The 20,821-nt window shown below is 38.5% G+C and overlaps 1 protein-coding gene across 2 annotated transcripts in view; it reads right to left on the bottom strand.

Annotated features, from left to right (window-relative positions):
• AZIN1 (antizyme inhibitor 1) overlaps window positions 1-8,891 on the bottom strand; it is a 30,564-nt gene extending 21,673 nt beyond the window's left edge. The window contains exon 1 of one of the 2 annotated variants that reach the window (XM_087706800.1): window positions 8,873-8,891. The gene's annotated coding sequence lies outside the window, so the exon portion shown is untranslated. Of the gene's footprint in view, window positions 1-3,238; window positions 3,565-8,872 lie in introns of those variants that run through there. The other variant, XM_087706799.1, reaches the window with a different exon arrangement.
• Between the last annotated feature and the right edge of the window lie 11,930 nt (window positions 8,892-20,821).

The following is a 20,821-nucleotide window of genomic DNA, read 5'->3' as shown; positions in this document are numbered from 1 at the left end:
ATTTTCAAATGTTATCGTACAGCACAGTGAAGCAGAAGCAAGAATTGGACAGCTAATGATATCGTTTCTTATGGGACTGCTATACATAAACCCAAGAACTGTGCTTCTTAGTCTTTATTGGCACTAAAAAAAAGTTAGGTTTCATTTTCATTTGAAATACATATAAACAGTACTTTCTTTTTAAAGATGCTGAGATCCACACTTCATATACTTCCTATGCAACTGATAATACAAGCATTAAGAATAATCAAACGAAGAATGGAGGGGCCACTCAATACAATATGCTTTTCTCTCATATATTTAATGCTCAAAGGTTCTGATGCATGTTCAATTAATACTGTAACATTTCTATTATTCTGGGAAAGGGGGCAGAGTTAAGGTGCTTTCCCCATCAGTTATTATAAATCAAGATTGCCAATTCTGATCAATATAAAACAAGGTGTTTAATGTTATGTATTATGACAAAAATAAAGGGCTTGTCTTGTGATATTAAACAGCTTCATTATTTTTTCTCCAACCCCAGGGTAAAATGTTTGTCAAGTTGTATCATAACTGAGAAGCATTACAGTTATATTCATTTTATCTATCCAATCTCTTCATAAATTAGGTCAGACTAAAGAAATGACCTTGTAACAGCTAAACTAATATATTTTTCCAAAGTTTTCTAAAAGCCACATTTTTTTTTACAAGAAACCAATTGCCAATTACCTGATAAGCACTAGGATAAAAAAGGAGGAATTTAGTATATAAATACTTTTTCCTGACTACGAAATAACTGTTGCTTTTGTTGGGCTATAATCCTATGCTCCTTTGGCTTAGTGTTAAACAACCATGCAAAAAGGGAAAAAAACCCAGTTAATTCTGTATTCCCAAACTGGGATGTTTTCTTTTACATATGTTTACTAATAACTAACATACTTTTATTTACCTACAACTGAAGAGTGATTCTACGGATTCAAAAACAAAGCAGAAAATGCTTGTTTATATTATGAGTCCAAGTAGAATTGATGTAGTATCAATTCATGTTACTTGAAGCAGCATGAATGGGTTCAAATTTTAAAGTTAGATTAATAGGATAGACCATTCAAAAGATAATTTATATTTATTAAGCATTTTTAAACCAATTGCATGGCCATCATTTTTCACAGTTGTATAATCTGCCCAATTTTTGTATTTTCTTGCTTCCTCTCTATTCTCTGCTTTTTGTTAGACCTGCTGCAAATGCAGTAACAAAATAACAGCACTGGAAGGGACCTTGGAGGTGTTCTAGTCCAACCCTCTGTTCAAGCAAGAGACCCTACACCGGTCCAAATTAGCAGCTATCCAATCTTTTCCTAAAAGTCCCGAATAATTTAAGACATATTCTTTAATGTCATTTTGGCTTATTGTAATACTGCTAACTGGATTTCTGATCAACAGAACTGCTGTAAATTTTGTACTGATAACAGAAACATTTTTTGTGAATTTACTGAACTTCTTTAATTTGATATGACACAAATGTCTGCAACAATTATGGTAAAAAATACATGCATGTCTAATAGTTTTTGGTCATGAAATAATATAGTTAAGGAGCTTGTTTTATTTATTTTTAGTAAACTAGTCTGAAAGGTTAGGATCCAAGAAAGGCTGATATTAGGGCCACTCATTCGGGAAGAGACACTGATGTAAAGAAGAGTACCTGTGAAATTGGTGTCACTTTATGTTGTACAACTGTCATACCATCACCACTTGATACTCTAATGAAGGATAATTTCATGACAAAGAGTGGATATCAGATGCTGGTGCTTAAATTATGTCAAAACTATTTTTCCAGGAAAAGACCACTTCACTTCTCCACTGTGGTTTTAATATACCCATGCAATTTAGTGACACATCACTAAGTAATCTGTGACAGAATCACCAATCCTTCATTTCTTATATCAGAAACGGAAGAATTCAGAGGATTCCCAACGTTCACAAGGGGAAGCCTTATTTTGGGGGCAACAACACAAACAAACCAGTCTAGCTTGAGCTCAACCTTCCCATGCAGGTACACGGAGGAGGTGGGAAGGAAGCTTTGCCATGTTACCAGCTGTCCTCATCTCTGTCACAAAATGGGGGCCTCAGCCTCTCCTGAGCCCAATCTCCCCCATGCACCCTGAGGAAGACACCCCCCCCCCCGACAAAATAACGTCCCTCTCTCCCGGGCTTAGGAGGGACCACGCCGGCTTCTCAGGGCCACCAGGGATCTCCTTTCTCCCAGCCTGACAACGCCCACCCTCCCACCCCCTCGACCCCGGTCTGGTCGTCTCCACCCTCCTTCCCCTTCAGTGACAACAGGCCAAAACGGCTGTTGCTCCTTCAGCCTTTCCCTGCGAAGTGACCCAGTTCTGAGGCAGCCACCCAAGCGGCGGCGGCGGCAGCAGCTTCCCACTCCCTTCCACAAGAATCCGCCATATTAGAGCTGCCGCCACCGCCGAGCCCCTTTCGCTATGTTCTCCTCCGGGCGCTGCGCCTTGATTCCCGCTTCTCGGCTCCCCTTCGATTCTCCCCTCAAATGCCCGCCGCCGGACTAGACCTGCCGTCCGCCCCGCCGCAGACAGCGGCCCTTCTCCGCCCACGCGAGCGTCCGCCATGTTAGAACAGAAGCCGCTTCTCTCCCCTCCGACACAGGCATAAGCACCACCGACCGCTTTTCCCTCCCTTCAGAAGTGAGAAGCAGGAGAGGCGGCCAGATGCACCCATCCCACGCGCGGAGAACCCGCGCTCCCCATCCTCGGACACCAGCTGGGACGGGATGTCCAGCAGCCAAGCCAGCCAGCCAGCCAGCCAGCCGCTGGCGGTGCTTAAAAGCCGGTGTGCTCCGCTTCTAAGAGCGCTAAAATGCCTCCTCGGAAGAGGGCGAGCAAGGCACGACCGCCTCCCGGCATCTAGTCTCGGTCGGCGGGAGATGCTCCGGAGGCGGCTTCCTCCCGAAAACTTCCCGCCGATGTCACAGGGCAGCCCTTCTGCGATGCCCCCCAGAAGGAAGGCGGGTGTCCCGTCCCCCCACTCTCCTCCCAGACGCCCGTGAGATATGCCCGCAAACACACACAGATACAAACACACAGGCCGCGTCGTAGGTTCTTTCCCCTTTCCCGCCGCGTTTGGAGGGCAAGTTTCAGTCCCGGAGGGGCCGCCTCCCCTCGAGGGTTACCGACACCGCTACATCCACCCGGACACACTTCGAAACCAGGGCCCCGAATAGCCGCATACTCACGTGGGACAACGGCCCGAAAGATTTGGTAAATCGTCTTCTCTTTTTAGGCGGAATTTTTAAAGAGTGATGTGGGAACCTACAGCAGAAATACAGGAGGCGGCAGCGGCGCCTTCCAGGGCCATAGGCTGCGGGGGCGACCAGAGAAAGAGCGCAAATCTGCGCTGAGGCGGCGAAGTAGAAGCAGCCCAAAGAAGCGGCGGCACCTCGCGGAGAAAAGAGGGTGAAAAATGGGAGGCGACGTGAGACCCGGGCGGCCAGAGAGACGGCGGGACGGCAACCAAATACGAACACCGGGCAGCGGACCACCGCGAGAAGGCAGAAGAGGAAGAAAGGCCGCAGCGAGGCGGCATTTATAAGGAAAGCCCGGCCAGAGGAGGGGCTCGGAGCCACGCGTCACAAGCGTGCGAGGAAGGAGGCGCCGCTTCCCCGCGGAGTACCAAAGGCGCGCCTGCGCGCTTCCTCGCCTCCTCCTGCCTACTGCCCCCCCCCCCCCCTCGCCGGGACCGGCGCGAATTTTTCCGGCAGTGAACATTGCGCATGTGCGTCGGCGGGGCTGAAGGACACAGTTTCTTTCAAAGGTTCGGGCAGGTTGCGAAGGGTAGGAGAACTGGATTTAGTTTCGCCAGGCGCGTCCGTTGCGGTGTCCTTGCCTTCTTCGAAGAGGTGACAAGAGTCAGGGTCGAAGAAGAGGCCGTATCCAGATCAGCACAAGAGGTGCTTAGAAGCCTTCCGGTTAGGAGGTGCAAGTGAATCTTATTCCATGCGCTCTTGCCTTGTTTTACAGAAGCGCTTCGAAGTTGCCTGCTTACAGGCTTAAACCCAACCGATGCAGCTGTCCTTACGATGGCAACTGATTTTTACGCCCAGGGCCGGTGCCCATTTTTGAGATGACAATCGGGTATCGGGCCGACCCCGGGACCATCCCGGGAGATGCGCTGGGGCGGTGGCTGCCGCTTGGATTTGGACGGCTGGTCTTTATATAAGAAAAAGCAGTCCTGTTCAAGAGCGGTTAAAAGAGGGGAATTATTCCCTCCGTATTATATTAGAGGCCATTTATCTACCAAGTAGATTTAGACTCCTAAAATCAAACAAAGTTATTGCAAGTGCTGACAACGGGGCGGGGGGGGGAGGAGTTGCTCCAGATTACAGCCAGCATACTTTTCAAGTTCAAACTGTTCAGGTTACAGGCTGCACTGTGTGACTTTCGTACTATGGTGCAATATTTCAGACTTTTCACTTTTCCAGGCTTATCATTAGGATCCTATCATGGTATCAAAGGCTGTCTTTCCAGTACGTTTAGAAGTGACTTTCTGAATACAGTACATTTTACTGCTAGATAATTATTAATCGACCTGTATCCTGTCCTGGAATAGCTCAGTATAAATATACATGGATTCGGCCAAGAATTTATCAAACTAAGAACTGCCTAATTGCACCTACTTCTTGGGACACAGTATGTGCTAACTGAAAGTGTTATTTAACTGAACTGTTACTGGTTTTTTCTAACAAAAATAAAAAAAATATTTCTGGAACAATTTGTAACAGTTACAGTGTAGGGCAATTAACTGCTAAACTAACAACTCAGTGGGAAATATTGCAAGAAAGGACAATCTGATACAAATGAAAAGAGAATACTAGTTTAAAAATAATGTTAGGGACTATTTACTGTTTAGAAATGCAGAAATTGTATAACTTTTAAAGCTTTATTATTAAAGAAATCATACAATTAGAAGTACAATCTTTGAAATATATGTTTTTTCCTTGTTCCACAACAATCTGATGATAAAGGAACCTGGACATGACTTGAGACATACATAAAAATTCTTTTGTATATGAATAAATAATGATTTTGGAAGCTTCAACTGGCAAAAATAGCTGGTTTATAATTCCATTCCAATTATTTGGGTTTTTGGAACAGCACAATTTCTTACACATACACATAAAAATGGTTTCCACACTAAGCCATAATATAGTTTATTTACTTGTACATTAGCATATTGTGTGATAATAATATAAATTATTATCACAGGTTGCCAGGATGTGTGAATACAAGAATAAAATTATTGTACATTCTTGTTAAGTGTGAACAAAAACAGCTAAGAAAGTAGATTTTGAATGAAAACAGCTAAAGAATAAAGTTTAACAAGCTTTTTCTCTTTCTCATTTTTTTTATTTAGCTTAGATTCTTCTAATAACATTTCCTTTTAAAAATGTCAGGAGTGCAACTCATGCTGCTTCTGTGTTATTTCTAGTTTGGCCTGGAGGCATTTGACTTTCCACCTGAACATCATACTGTAGTTGCTTTGACAAATCCAAGCTTGATCTTTGCCAATATTTACAGAACAAAAAACAAGAGAGAAGATACTTGAAAAGAAACATGTGTTGCAGCCTTTCAGTAGTAACTATGGGTCATCTTAGTACAACAAATTAGTACATATTGTTCAATAATAAATATTCCACATGGAATTAGAAAAACTTATGTAAGGAAAGAAAGGCCTACAGTTTTGCTCAGCATAATTCTAACAATGGTGAGGGCGTGTACGTGTAGCTCAATAAAAATATAACAAGACAGCATAAGTGAAGTAAAATAATATATAGCAAAATAATATATGGGAATTTTATCACAAGAAAGTATGAAATTAGCAATCTGTCATTTCCAGAATAAACTGCAAAGTGGGAAATATCAGTATTATCTTTTAAGTCATAGGATTCCAAAACTTGCAGAAATTAAAACAAAAGGGTGGAGGGAAAATATTTATGGAAGGAAAAATAACATCCACTGAGAGTTCAAAATATTCAATGAGAATAAGCATAAAATGATATCGAAAATATGAGATGGTTGTCCTACTATAGGAAGTTATCACCCAGCCCTCTCCCAGAAAAAAATGAAATATCCTAGGAAATATTGAAAAGGCAGAATATTTCTCTGGATGTGAAAAGGAAGAAACATGTTTTAAAAGACAGAATAGCTGCCTGCAGTTTCCTGCCCATCCCTCTTTGTCAATGAGCCATTAAAGCCTGAGCTAGTCCACTTTACATAATAAGGAGTTCTCCCCTTCAGCTCCAGAGTGATGGGATTAAAGCATGATAATATTGGCCCTTTACCCAACTCGCCACATGGCATCTGAGAACTCAACCAAACCTGGATTCAAAATGCAGCCTAGAGTTGCCCCTGCATGGCCCCATGGGAGTCTGACAACCAATCAGAATACAAGCTCAAGATCAAAGGCCAGAGAGGGCATTAAACCAGGGACTCAGCTTCTCTTCTGCCCTTCCCTTCCCTTTTCTCCACCAACATTGAAGCATGTGATCACTTTTCTGTTCAGGACTCAAGCCATGTGGTCCTGTCCACCAATAAACCATCTTTCCAAGCAGCCTCCATGTCTCCAGTGTCTTTTTCCCCACTTGGAGCCGACCCCAGAAGGATATTTCTTTCAACACTACACAGAGACCATATTTGTATTCTGATTTATTTCTCATTTCCACATTTAAACATCAATGAGAGTAGCATCCAAAAACTGAACATTTGGTATAGATACAAAAAAAAATAGTGAGGGAAAGATTCTTACTTATGGAGAAATCCCCAAATGCTCTAATTAGAGTGAGGGAAAGCTGAATAACAACGTGGGGAAGAATGGAAAATGGAAGCTTTGTCAAAGAGAATGTAGTTGGTTGCTTGAATGTCTGGCTATCTGGATAAGTAAAATAGGAGATACAATATGAAAATATTATGCTATGTTAGATTTTCTGTCAGGTTCAAAATGAAATTTTGCTTTGGATGCCAAGAATGAGACTTCTTATCTTCCCTATTATCTTTTACTTGGGGAAGGCATTGTTGCCTAATCACAATTCTGATATTTTTTTTCCTAAGGGTAACCAACAGAGGAAGAAATAGTCAAAACAAAGGCAAAAAAACAGCATGTTTAAAGAGAACAATTTATGGTTGAGGGCAACTAACATATAAAGTGCTACAGATGTAAATGGCAGCAGGTGTAATGGAGAAAAGGAGATAATTAAACACTTGAGTTTATGGGAAAGGAAAGTTTAAAGCATTTCACTACTTTGTACTAATTACATTTCAAGAATACAGATCAGAAAAGCCTTGCTATGTCTGGGGTAGCATAAGTAGAACATCAAAGTGACTATACTTTGTATTGTTTTCTTGCAACAATATGGAAGTTTTTACCGTGCCATGACTGATTAGATGCTGCCACTAGCTGTACTGTAGCAAGTAATATAGGCTTAGAACAAATAATAAGGTGGGGAAATTGTTTTTCTTAATCTTTAAGCATGCATCCAGCATACATGCACACCCCACACTGGTAATAAAGTTGCCATAAATGAAGTTGGAAACCAGCAATTTTTTTAAATTTACATATTTTATGCAATATCACGGGAGGGAAGCTTCAGAACTTTATTTTATGGAAGAACATGGAAGAAGATTGAGCAGGATCACTTCTTTGAATTTAAAGCATTCAAAGCATGTGCAAGATAACATAGGTAATTATATAATTACCTAGTAGATTAAATTGCACATACAGTAGTTGTAACATTTCTGTTTGACTCTTTCATGAAAAGTTAGAACAATGTTTTTTATGCCAAAATGTGCAGGAATGTGTGCTAAGAATATTTAAGACAAATAGAATTTAGGTTAATTAAAGGAAAAATGCCAGCAGTAGGCAATCCAAACAAACTGACCATGGCTGATCCTTCAAATTTTATTAAAGTTGCACCTGGCTAGTACTGTATTTAGACGAAAAACTGCCAAGAAATGGAAAGACAGAAAAGTTGAAAAAGCACCTTGGAAAGAGGCAACAGCAATACGTCAATGTAATCACCAAGATTACATTGGCCTAAGGGAATTTACTAATTATTATTTTTTAATAATGAAAAACAAACACCAGTGTTCAACTGTAGATTTTATTTTTTTTTAACAAAATTGATATAACTTGTTTTGGCTCTGTTCCTCTTACTTTTTATGTATAACACTACAATCTTGAGCCTAATGATGTGATTATTTATTTATCAGCACAAATACTGTGTGTGTGTGTGTGTGTGTGTGTAAATACTGTGTGTGTGTGTGTGTGAGTGAGAGAGAGTGAGTGAGTGAGTGAGAGAGAAGAAATGCTTACTTGATTCTGGAAGAAGAGAAGACCAAAATGAAGGGTGGAGGGATGATCCTAGGACTTAGGCAGATTGTATTCTGCAAGTAAAACTTTCTAAGTCTATAGGTTAAGGAATTACTCTGTTGATATTTTTTTAAGGTATTTGGGAATAGAAAGGGGCACAAATACAGACCTTTCATCTCCAATAAAAAGGAGGTACTACAACAATAAAAGCGAAGGGGGAAGTGACATCTAACAAAGGCTTTAAAAATAGGATTGAACCCTCATTTCTTCACCTGCATAGTAGTTTCTTAGTCACTTAGCCATGAAAGATGTCTAGAATTTTTCAATTTCGCATTTCCCCCCAAAATTATGGTTCTTGATTCAAGTTTTTACTTTATGAACTAGGCTTGCTAATAAAATAATGAATTAAAATGTGACATATCTGTTAACTAAAATTTACACAGGATATAGACATACAGTAATGCAATTATGGCAAAGTTTAATACAGTGAATATCAAACTCTTACCTTTTAATGAAGAGGGAGCAGTGGGTTTTTTGCCTCTTGTCAGGTATCTTAGAGCAAGGAAAACTACACAGAGCAAGGAAAAGAAGTTGCACCTTTGAAACCTTTAGACTTTTTCCACCCTCATGCGTAATCAGAGCACTCAGTTCCTTGTTTTAATCTAATCCCTGCAGGAGAGGAAAACATCTTGGGGGTGGCAGGAGCACCTCCAAGGCTGCCCACCCCTCCTCTGGCGTCCCTACGTCAATTTGTGTTTATTTTCATGGAAGAAGTGGCATGTGACAAATATGCTATTCTATTTGTTTATTTTAACGCTCTTTGGCCCCACTGGGGTTCAAAAGGCATTCTTAGAAAATAAAACTCTGTAATTGCATTCTTGCAGTTTGCTTGATAATATACCCACCTGCCTGGGAGGGAGGGAGGGGGGGGGAGATCAGATGCAGAGCATAGCCTCAGAGCTTAGAACAGGTGAAAGAACATAACTTCGTCAGTTTGCCTTCTAGTGATGTTGTGTTGGTGTGAGGCAGACCATATCCACTAGGGCAGCCATTCTGTTAATTTACAGAAATGCTCACAAAAAGAGGCTATTTTGTGAGAATCCCCACAGCAGGCGTTTCAGATTCTAAATAAGCCATCTGACCAACCCACCCCAGTGAGCTAGCTTTATTTTATAAGGATAAATGGACAGTTTCTTATTTCAGAATATCAGCTGCTCTTTGACTTAATGGCCACTCAGGCAGCCGATTTAACAAGCTTTCCTCCAGTACATAAGCCAGTACAAAAATATGCTGGCATAACGTCCTGAACTCTAATCTGCCCCATCAAAAATCAAAAAATTTTCCAATCAAAAAATTTGCTGGAAAATTTTGCTGACCTTCTGGATCATCTGCAGTGCCTGATTCACAGAGATCAATATAGTATATTGGGGATATGTTTTAAAAGAATGTCTAATGCAAGAGTGTTGCGCATCAGAGATGGGTTCTTACTGGTTCGGCCCGGTTTGGCCGAACCTGTAGTAAAAATCGGGGCTGCGTCTCCGAACCGGTAGTACCGGCAGGCTGGCTACACCCCCGAACTGGTCCCCTGGTCGCCACTCACTCGCCCACCTGCATCTGTCGGACGGCAAGCTGACTGGAGCTGGGAAGCAGCTGGCTGGCAAAGAAACCTTTCAGCTGCCTCTTTGAGTGCCAGAAAATCAGAGGCTTCTTTTGTACCCAGCCGCTGGCCGCAGGGTGCCCAAAAGTCCTCCAGCTGGTGAGACGAAAGCTGCGCATGCATGAAGATGGTGGGAGCCACCGGAGGTCTTTTCTTAAAAACTTTGAAACCCACCCCCGCTGCACATGTGTAATAAAAATGCTCTGGCTGGCAGGCAACTTGGCAGCAGAATGACTAAATTGGCAAACCATTTCAGTCAGTTGCTCTTCTATGCAAACTTGTTAGGACATCTTGCTTATAGATATGTCTTGCATTAGATCACTTACTTGTGCACTGAAAGAGCCTGCGGAATGCCTGGCGAGTATTAGATTTTTTTGCTTCCCAAACCAAAGAAGTACAGGTGGGAAGTTGCTCATCACTGGCATGAAAGAGATATACTAAAAGCTACTCAGTAAGGGACAAGGCCACATCATTGCCACAGTTGTACCAAAGATAATCCATATAGAGAAGCTTGGAAGAACATGGAAAACACTTTAAAATCAGATCAAGTAAAGAGGCAGCCTCAGGGTAACCTCAGGCTCCAGCAAGATTGCATCATGAATTTGTACTCCTAAAGAATTCCTAATGAGACGTCTCTGAGATACAAAGAGGGACCTGAAGCTGACACCCCCAATAAAGTTAATAAAAAAAGACAGAAGACCTCACAAGCAAAGATGATCCTTTCTTCTCATGAGAATAGCTCCACAGATACTAGTGTAACTTCTTTCTGCAATTATTATTCATTCTCATGATAGGACCCTTATTGTTCATATTAAACAACAACAAGCTATCCAGAGCCACATTTTTAAAAAACTGAAAGGGGGGGGGACCATGCCTTTTACTTCTGAACGTTTTTTCTAACATTATTATGTGCATTCCTTCCCACCAATACATGGAACTCGAAGTAGTTGGCAACCTACTTGAAATGTAAAGGCCATTGAGGATAATAAAAGTTTTAAAGAAATATAGTCTAGATCAGGGTTTTTCAAACTGAGGCCTTCAAAGGGTACCCTGAGAGACTAAAAGCAAAACCATCCTAAAATAACTAACTTGAATGCTGCCAATTTTCTCAGAATCAAGAATTCAGATAATGTTTTTTACTAATATTAAAAACCGCTGGCCTAGATTAGTGCATGTATTATGTTTTCAAAGAAGAAGATATTAATATGCTGCCACGATTTGTACTCTGGTTGATCTAACCTTGGAATCATGCTCAAATCCAAGATGAAGCTCAAATTGAGTCTTTGAGGGGGAGGGTAATCCTCTCTAGTACAGGGTGAATCCCTATTGCCTCAATTTGCTTCTAAGCTAAGCAACTCTTTATTAAGGCTCATAGGTTTATACTATCCACTATCAACATCAGAACAGAATTAGACCTCAAATAGCTTTCTCATATTTGGACTTAAAGGAGAGATATAGTTGGAGGTCATCCCCATCACTACTAGTACTGAACTCTCAAACAATTTATGGACAACTTATCTAGGCATGTATACCATATTTATTTGTACATATTTGCATAGAACTCTTGAGTGTTTAAGTACTTCAATTATATCAGGCATTCTCTGTACTTTCAGAAGAGTTCTTAAAATGGAAAGCTAAGATGTTCATTTTTGGGTACTCAAAATGTCAGGTGCCCAATTCCTGGGTTGTTATACAAATGTTTACGCTTTGCTGTTGCAGCTTTGCCTAACCTCTGGCCTTCTATATAGAATTCTCCTGCCAACATGACAATGATCCCTGGGTAAATTATCATATTTTGGACACACTGTGCTTAGATCCAGCTCTTTTGAGAAGTCCAAATACTGAGAAAGATGAAAAGAAAGAGGATAACTAGCAGTGAGGTGAACAGATTTAATTATAGTGGTGTAGACTGCACTTAGTTCAGTCACTAAAATTGACACAAATTTGAGGGCACATAATCAATCTGGGAAAAGCTAGTTTATTTGTTGTTTTACTGTGAAAAGTTGTATAGTGTTTTCATCTACATAAGTGGCTTGTTATTTTTATTTTTTGAGGTTGTTGTTTTAAAAAATGTTAGAAACTGGGAGAGGAATTTACTTAGCATAAAAAAAGTAAGTAAATAAGAAAATAAATACCCATACATGATTACACATTAATCAGGGATTATAGCTGAGACACAGTACCTTTTCTTTCATTTAAACCAAGTAATATCCAAATCAGTGCTTATCACCAACTACTATATTATACAGTACCAAATTTTCTATTATAAAAATATTAGATAAATTATACAGAACTGGGTATGTGTCTAGTAGTTGCAGCCTTCTTCATTGGTGCTCTTTGACATCAAACCTGCTTTTCCAGATTATATTTTGAACAAGGTAAATTGTATTACATACATACATACATGGAAAATAATTAAATATAGTGCAGTAAGCATCATAAATCTTGTGGAGTCTCAGCTGCCAATATTACCCAAGAAATTAATGCCTGATCAGTTTATGTTGTTGTATCATCTGGCAGTCCCAAGATGACCATTTGGCCTTCAACTTTGCCCTCAAAGTCCAATCCACCCATATCTCTGGAGGAAAGTGATGCTGAAGAAGTATTTCATAATTTTCGTAAATTTGGGTCACAATGAACCAGAAGAAACTCTTGTTTAGTCTTCATGCTAGGAAATCAAAACAACATGTAATGTGCGAGTTCTGCTATCGCTATGGCCTGAATCCTGCAAGTGCAGAGTTTTGTCTCATAAATGCCCTTGGAACAACTCTTCCTAAAATCACTACAGATAATTGTTTTGAACCAGAAGGTAGTAAAAGGCCTTTCTTAGATAAAAGTTTGGTTTAGGAAAAACAAGGATATATGAAATAGCGTTAGTTCCACTATTTATTTAGCTGACATGCTAATTTATTACTAACATATCTTTCACAGTTAACTGGTCCCCCCCCAGTACTTGAATAATATGCTTTAATTCAAGACTGATTATTGTTTGGAGTTACAGAAACATAACATAACAGGAAGTCTGTGTGTCTCTGTGTGTAATGATGTTCCTATGCAGTTAATTATGCAGAGAAATAATCAATTACACTAATTGTCTGCACCAAAAATGGCTTTTTCTTCCCTCCCAAGTTGTTTATATTGCTGTTATGCCTTCTACCTTTGCATCTTGTTGATGTGTTCATCTATTTTATATAACATTTTAATCTTGTTTCATTGTTAAAACTGACAAATTTACTATTTTTTTTATTTTGTTTTCTCCATAGGGTGTGTGAATTTAAAATAACCAAAAGAATATTGTCTGTCTTCTGCTATAATGTTTTTGCTTCATTTGGTGGCATGCTAACTGATTGGGCATTTTGATTAGCCTATTTTACATTAGCGCTCTGAGCCAATATATATAAAGAGATTCTACAAGGAATGAAATATGTGTGAGTCAAAATATTTACTCTGTAAAGAAATAATAGCATAATAGTAAAGACTGAGTTCACCTATCATCTGAAACCACGTTACCATTTGTTTGATCTTAACTTACTATGGAAAGCTGTTGCAAGGTATGGTTTATGAAACAATATGTGCCAGTCAAAATATTGTGGCTTGTTCAACACAACATGGCTGTGTATGTATTCAAACCAGTGGAAAATTTGCAGATTAATCATTGTCATATATAGGCTATAATCACATCTACTTCATCAACTGGACTGTTCATGGCCAAGGGAGTTGCCCATGACTGTCAGGCTAGTTGCAATCCCCTCCTCTACTGTATTTCAATGCTTGCCAACACAATTCTCTTTGTTTTCTCTCTCTTGTTATCTTTGCCCTCTTATATCCAATTTTTGGCTGAGTCTTGCTCTAGACATTTTATTTTCCTATACTTTTTACACCCAAAACTGCTCTGGTTAGTTTCAAAAGTCAAGGAAAAATGCAGAATTGTCCTATGTCTTTTGTTTTCATCCAAGCAAGACTATTTTCTGTGTTTCTTTCTCATGTTTCGGCAGACACCTTTGTTTTTTACATGGCTTGTTAATCTATTTCCAAAATAAAGCATGCTTAATTTTGAGAACTTGCCTTCCAGCAAGTTATTTGCAGCACAGTGCTACAGATATAAATGCAGAAACAGCTAAGACAGACTTCACAAAAATGTGTTGAATTGCAGCCCTAATCCCTATTGCCTGAGAATTTTTGCATTAGCAATGTTTCAGCTCAAACAGTAAACCTAAGGCTCCATCTGACTAGTCACTGGTTTCAGATCATATTTTAGGAATTAGCTAGGTAGAAGAGAATGTCCTTCCAAGCATGTGCTTTTTGAAATGTTAGTCTGCTTATGTTGTTTGAAACCCTTTGGCCACAGTTGAAAAGGAAGCTTGATCCCACAGCTGCTACGTCTGCATTAGTAGTATACTTTAAGAATGGACTTCATTAGGATTTAAAGTGGAATTTTAGAAGCTGTATCTTCTTGCAGAAATTCATTCATCAAAACTTTAAAAAAAATTAAATAACACTGCATGATTAGGTGCCTATAAAACTAGTCTTACTGATTACCAAACTGAGATTGTGCTTTGCTGCAATCTGAACTATGTACATACTTCCCATTATTAATGTGAGTGTAGATAGCAGCAACAGCAGTAGTTACACAACTGTTCTCCAACTTTGGACTACAAAGATTGCACACTTCAATCAGAGTGTTTAATTTTATGGGTGTGGGGGTTGGGGTCATGAGAAGTTGGCATCAAGTGTATCTGAAAACATCTTTGTGATGCTTTGATGTAAAAGGCCTTTTTTTTTAAAGATGAAATTTTTTATTTTCATTTTCATACACTCACATGTATACTGTACATAGCCAACACCATACAGCATTAAACAATAATTGCATCAATTCCTCTTGTCAACAAGGCCCCAGAAAATAGAAACCCAATATAACTCTTCCGCTCTCCATACACCTCTTTCTTCCACCACCCACCAACTTTCTATCTTCCCTCCATCATCCCCCTCTACCCTACTTCCCCTCCCCCTCTACCACTCCTCTCTCCACATCCACTCCCCCCCTTCCTTCTCACCTTTCCCTCCCACCCCTCTCTGCCCATCTTTCTTCTTTCCCACTCCTCCTTGGTGTATTTCCGCTACATATCAATATACTTGGCCCATCCTATTTTTAAAGAAAAATTAAAAAAGAACAGTATGCATGTGAAGTCACATTACATTGAGATCTAACACCTCTTGTCTAACCTAATATATTCCCTCCCCCCTCCCCCCCACCTCCTCCCCCCCCTGACTTCCCAGAACCCGTACACGGTATAGATTTTTAACAAACACGGTCTAAAATATATTGAAGAAAAAAAAAGAATAAGAAATTAACAACATCTCTACATTGAGCTTAGCTCCTTCTTGCTAAGCTATCTTTAAACAATTTAAATCATTCCTAATCTTAAGCATAGGCTATCTGGAATTTCTTAGTCCCATATTTATTTTGTATATAATCAATCCATTTTTTCCAGTCTCGTTTATATCTCTCATTTGAGTGGTCTTTAAGATATGCAGATATTTTAGCCATCTCGACTAAATTTGTGACTTTCAATGTCCATTCTTGAATTGTAGGCAAATCTTCCTTCTTCCAATATTGCGCCACCAACAGTCTTGCTGCCGTTATTAAATGCAAATCAAGTTAATCTCTACTGCTGTAAAGTCAGTACTTATACCTAACAAAAATAACTGAGGAGTAAACTTTATCCTTCTTTTAAAAATATTTTGCATAATCCACCATATTTTTATTCAAAATGCCTTAACCTTTTGGCAAGTCCACCATATATGGAAATATGTAGTGTCAAGAGAACCACATCTCCAACATTTGGGTTGTAAATTCAGATACATAGAAGCCAACTTTTTAGGATCTAAATGCCATGTATAGAGCATCTTGTAAAAATTTTCTCGTAAGTTTTGAGCTTGTGTAAATTTCACATTTCATACCCAAATTCTTTCCCACGTATCCAACATTATTGGTTCTTCAATATTTTGAGCCCACTTTACCATACAATCTTTAACTAATTCTGTTTCCGAATCCATCTGTATTAATACATTATATATCCTCTTTATATGCATTAAACTTTGGTCTCTTATTTGTTTAAATAGATTATCCTCAACTTGGATAAAACCAATTTTTTGATCTATTTTCCACCTGGCCTGTAATTGCCCATACTGGAACCATGCTTGAACTACCTTCTCCTCTTTCAATACCTCTAAGGATTTTAGTTGTAGTGCCCCCCTTTCCGAAATGAGGAGCTGTCTGTAGGTAGTTCTATCCTGTTTTTGTGCTATATTCATATTTTCAATTGCATGTCTAGGAATTGTCCACATGGGTATCTTGTCATTTAGTTTATGTCGATATTTTTTCCAGACCCGCAATAAAGCATTTCTTAAAATATGACTTTTAAAGTTTTTGTCCAGTTTTTTGTTGAATAACAGGTAAGCGTGCCAGCCATATACCAGATCATGTCCCTCAATATTCAATATCCGATCATTGGTTAAATCGATCCAATCACTAATTACGGATAGTACCACTGCATGTAATATAGTTTTAGGTTGGGTAGTTTCAAGCCTCCTCTCTCACGTGCATCTTGCATTATTTTCAGCTTTACCCTCGGCTTCTTTCCTGCCCATACGAATTTATTGATACCCTTCTGCCATTTCGCATCTTTTTTGAGTATAGGTAACATTTGGAAAAGAAATAAAAATTTTGGTAAGATATTCATTTTCAGTGCCGCTATTCTTCCCAGCAAAGATAAGTGCAACCTCCCATTTTTTCATCTCTATCTGTATACTATGCCAGAGTGGTTCATAATTATACTTAAATAATTTCCCATTTGAGATTGAAATATTAACTCCAAGATACTTGACCTTTCTGACTACCTCACATCCTAACATTCCTCCTAATTCTTCCTTTTGTTTAGTATTCATATTTATGGCTAATATTTTTGTTTTCCCTAAGTTTATTTTAAAACCAGACACTTGACCATATTGATTAATCATGTTCATTAAAACCATACTGGATTCCTGCAGTTGTTCCAATATTATGACCAAATCATCCGCAAAAGCACGCACTCTATATTCTTGCTGCCTAAACTTAATTCCTTTTAGACCATCCAAGCCCCATATTTTATTCAACAATACTTCCAAAGTTATAATAAACAATAGTGGGGACAAAGGACAACCCTGTCTTGTACCTTTTCCAATTTGAAAAAAGTCTGTTAAACTTCCATTGACCTTTTGAGGTGTTTGCTGTTGATATATTGCTTTAATTGACTGTAAAAAACTATCTCCTATCTGCATTTTTTGCAATATCTTCAATAGAAATTGCCAATTAACTCGATCAAAAGCTTTCTCAGCATCCAAAAATATGAATGCAGCAGGAATTTAATTGTTCTTTCCCAAGTATTCTAGCGCATTAATAACTAATCTAACATTACTTTTCATTTGTCTCCCTTGTATAAAACCTGTCTGGTCAGCGTGTATCAATTGTTGAATAACCAGCATTAACCTATTTGCTAGTATTTTAGTAAAGATTTTATAATCTACATTAAGTAATGAGATAGGTCTATAGTTTTTGGGTTGGGTAGTATCTTGATCTTCTTTGGGTATCAAAGATATAAAAGCTGTCTTCCAAGATGGAGGTACCTTACCTTACCTTTGAATCTTATTAAATAATTCTCTAAGAGGTTCTACCATTTCTAATTGTAAGTTTTTATAGTAAGCCGCTGTCAAGCCATCTGTGCCTGGTGCCTTCCCTGACTTTAACTGCTTAATTACCTGTAAAATTTCCCCCAAGGTTATTGGTTGATTCAATTTTTGCCTGTGCTCTTCTTTAACTAAGGGTATTTTCTCTTTATCGAAATATTTGTCTATATCTAAACAATTAATTTTATCCCCCTTATACAACTCTGTAAAAAATTCCCGAAATGCCTTTTGAATCTCATCCTGTTGAAACACCTCCTTCCCTCTATAGGTCAATTTAGATATATTTCGAGATTTTCTTTTTTTCCTAATCTGATAAGCTAACCATCTGCCAGGTTTGTTTGCATTGCAGAAAGTATTGTGTTTTGCATATAACAAACTAGTGGCAACCTGGTCAGAAATCAACATGTCAAATTGAGATTTTAATATGGCAATTGCTTCCTTGACCTTTGTATCGCCTGGGTTTAATGTTAACTCCAGCTCTTTCCTCTTAATTTCCTCTTCCAATTCTGTTCGTTTTACCCCTTGTTTATGTCTATGTACTTTGTTTATATTTATCAGTACTCCTCTCATATACGCTTTGCTTGCATCCCATACGAATTCCATGGGTGTACCCTTATTCATATTAAAAACAAAGTATTTGGTTAGCAATTTTTTACAATCATTGATATACTCTTCATATCTAAATAAGTTTTCATTCAATCTCCAAGACCTTCTTGCCTGCACCACCCCTCCCAATTCCATCCAAACTGGGTTATGATCCGAAAGGACCCTAGCCGCAATCTTCTTCTTCTTGACCCTAGAAAGCAAATCATTAGTGATTAATATGAAATCAATCCTGGAAAAGGATTGATGTCTATCAGAAAAGAAGGTAAAATCATATTCTTCTGCATTTCGTTCTCGCCAGATATCTCTCAGTTCAAAGTCATCCATCATGTTAAAAAAGGATTTAGGTAGCTTTGCTCACATCTTAGTATTTGGGCGAGAAATCTTCTTGTCTCTCTTGGTATCTATAACGCCATTCCAGTCACCCAATAGTATACAAGACCTATAATCCCACTGTACTAATTTAGCATGAAGATTTCTATAGAATCCGTCTTGCTGTTGATTAGGAGCATAAATTCCCAGAAGCAATGTCTTTTTCCCTTCTAGGATTAGATCTAACGCGATGTATCTTCCATAGGGATCTGCTTCAATTAATTCAGCTTTCATATCCTTTCTTAGGTATACAATTATACCATTTTTCTTTTTCCATAGCAGAAGTTACAAAGTGTTGACCAAGTTTTGGGTTAATCAGATATTTTTGATCGGTTGATTTAATGAGTTTCTTGCAAACAAATTATGTCATTCTTAAACTGTTTAAGATAGTGAAATATTTTCTTTCTCTTCTGTGGAGAATTCAATCCATTGACATTCCATGTTAAAATCTTAGTTGTCATCTTTGGTTACCTGAAGCTTTTTTAGAGCCTCCTGCATGGCCTGTTTAACCTTTGGCCTAGCTCCTCCCACGGCTTCTGGACTTATTGCTGTAGCTCCTTGATCGATGGCCGGTGATTGTTGTAAAAGGCCTTTTTTGTAGTCCTTGATATTTGTTCAAATAGCGAAGGATAAACATGCATGGGCCTCCTTAGAAGCTTTCAATTATTCTTGAAAGTAATTTGATTGAAATTAGCAGTTTTTAGATCACTTCTTCCTGTACTTCTAGCGCATGCATTTTTAATGTAAGATCTATCTCTTCAGTACTCAAAAATAAACAGAAGAATGCAATATTAGAAAATGCATCACCTCTTGGAGAAGCAGTAGATACATGATTCCAAAATGCTTTAAGAACTTGCTATAAGCACATTCACTTGTGTCCAAAATAAAAATTCCATGTTTGTAATGCATGCGTTCAAACAAATCAATATATTACAAAGTTATACTCCAATAGCTGCTTTGATAATCTTACTGAAACTATATCAGTCAGGTCACAAAAAAGCCAAAGCCAACTAGGTAAGCAAACAAAAAGCTCTTTTGGATATTTTTTTCCCATAGGTTAATTAAAAATATTTTATTGACTATGTTCAGATTTCTTAAATTATGTTCTAATTATATGAAGTCAAAGAACACTTAATATTTTTTCCATTTATTTCTGTAGAAAATTTGACAACTGCTAAAAAAGAAATCCAAAAGGGATCAGATATGTTAAATACAGGTATGATTTTATTAATCTTATGCAAACAATTTTGTCTGATAAGAAAAATCTAATTGTAGCTATGAAAACTATCTTTAATTAAAATAACCCTTGAAAATGAGTTTGGTATAGTAGCTAAGGCATTAGACTAGAAACCAGGAACCCGTGATTGCTAGTCCCGCTTTAGACAGAAAGCCAACTAATCTAGGCAGTCATTTGGAGTCAAAGACATGAAAAAAATCTAACTCAAAATCTTTTTAATCTTTGAAAAAACTTAAAAAAATTACACACACACACAAAGAAAATTCTAGTTACATAACCATTGAGATGTGGATTGACAAGTTCTCTGCAATTGTCACATTAGAAAAAAACAGTTAAAATAATGAGATATCAGAAGCAGGAACAGTTTCTTTCTTCTTTCTTTCTTTCTTTCTTTCTTTCTTTCTTTCTTTCTTTCTTTCGAGAGCCAAGGTGGTGCAGTGGTTAAATGCAGCACTGCAGGCTACTTCAGCTGACTGCAGTTCTGCAGTTCGGCTGTTCAAATCTCACCGGCTCAGGGTTGACTCAGTCTTCCATCTTTCCAAGGTGGGTAAAATGAGGACCCGGATTGTTGTTGGGGGCAATATGCTGACTCTGTAAACTGCTTAGAGAGGGCTGAAAGCCCTATGAAGCGGTATATAAGTCTACCTGCTATTGTTATTGCTTTCTTTCTTTCTTGCTTTCTTTCTTTCTTCCTTCCCTTCCTTCCTTTTTTATTCCAGATCAAATCTAGATGGATTTTATGATTGCTGTAGTATAATATAGTGATATGGACTATAATATTTATTTATATCCTGAGATTGACTAGCACAAAGCCACCCAGCTAGTTTTTCATGTCTAAGGCGGAACTAGAACTCACCGTC

This window comes from Thamnophis sirtalis, unplaced genomic scaffold, assembly GCF_051295495.1.
Source record: "Thamnophis sirtalis isolate CommonGarterSnake01/CBP01778 unplaced genomic scaffold, rThaSir2_p1.2 scaffold_2, whole genome shotgun sequence".
NCBI lineage: Eukaryota > Metazoa > Chordata > Lepidosauria > Squamata > Natricidae > Thamnophis > Thamnophis sirtalis.
Note: the sequence above shows the minus strand (reverse complement) of the source record. Positions and strands in the feature narration are given on the sequence as shown.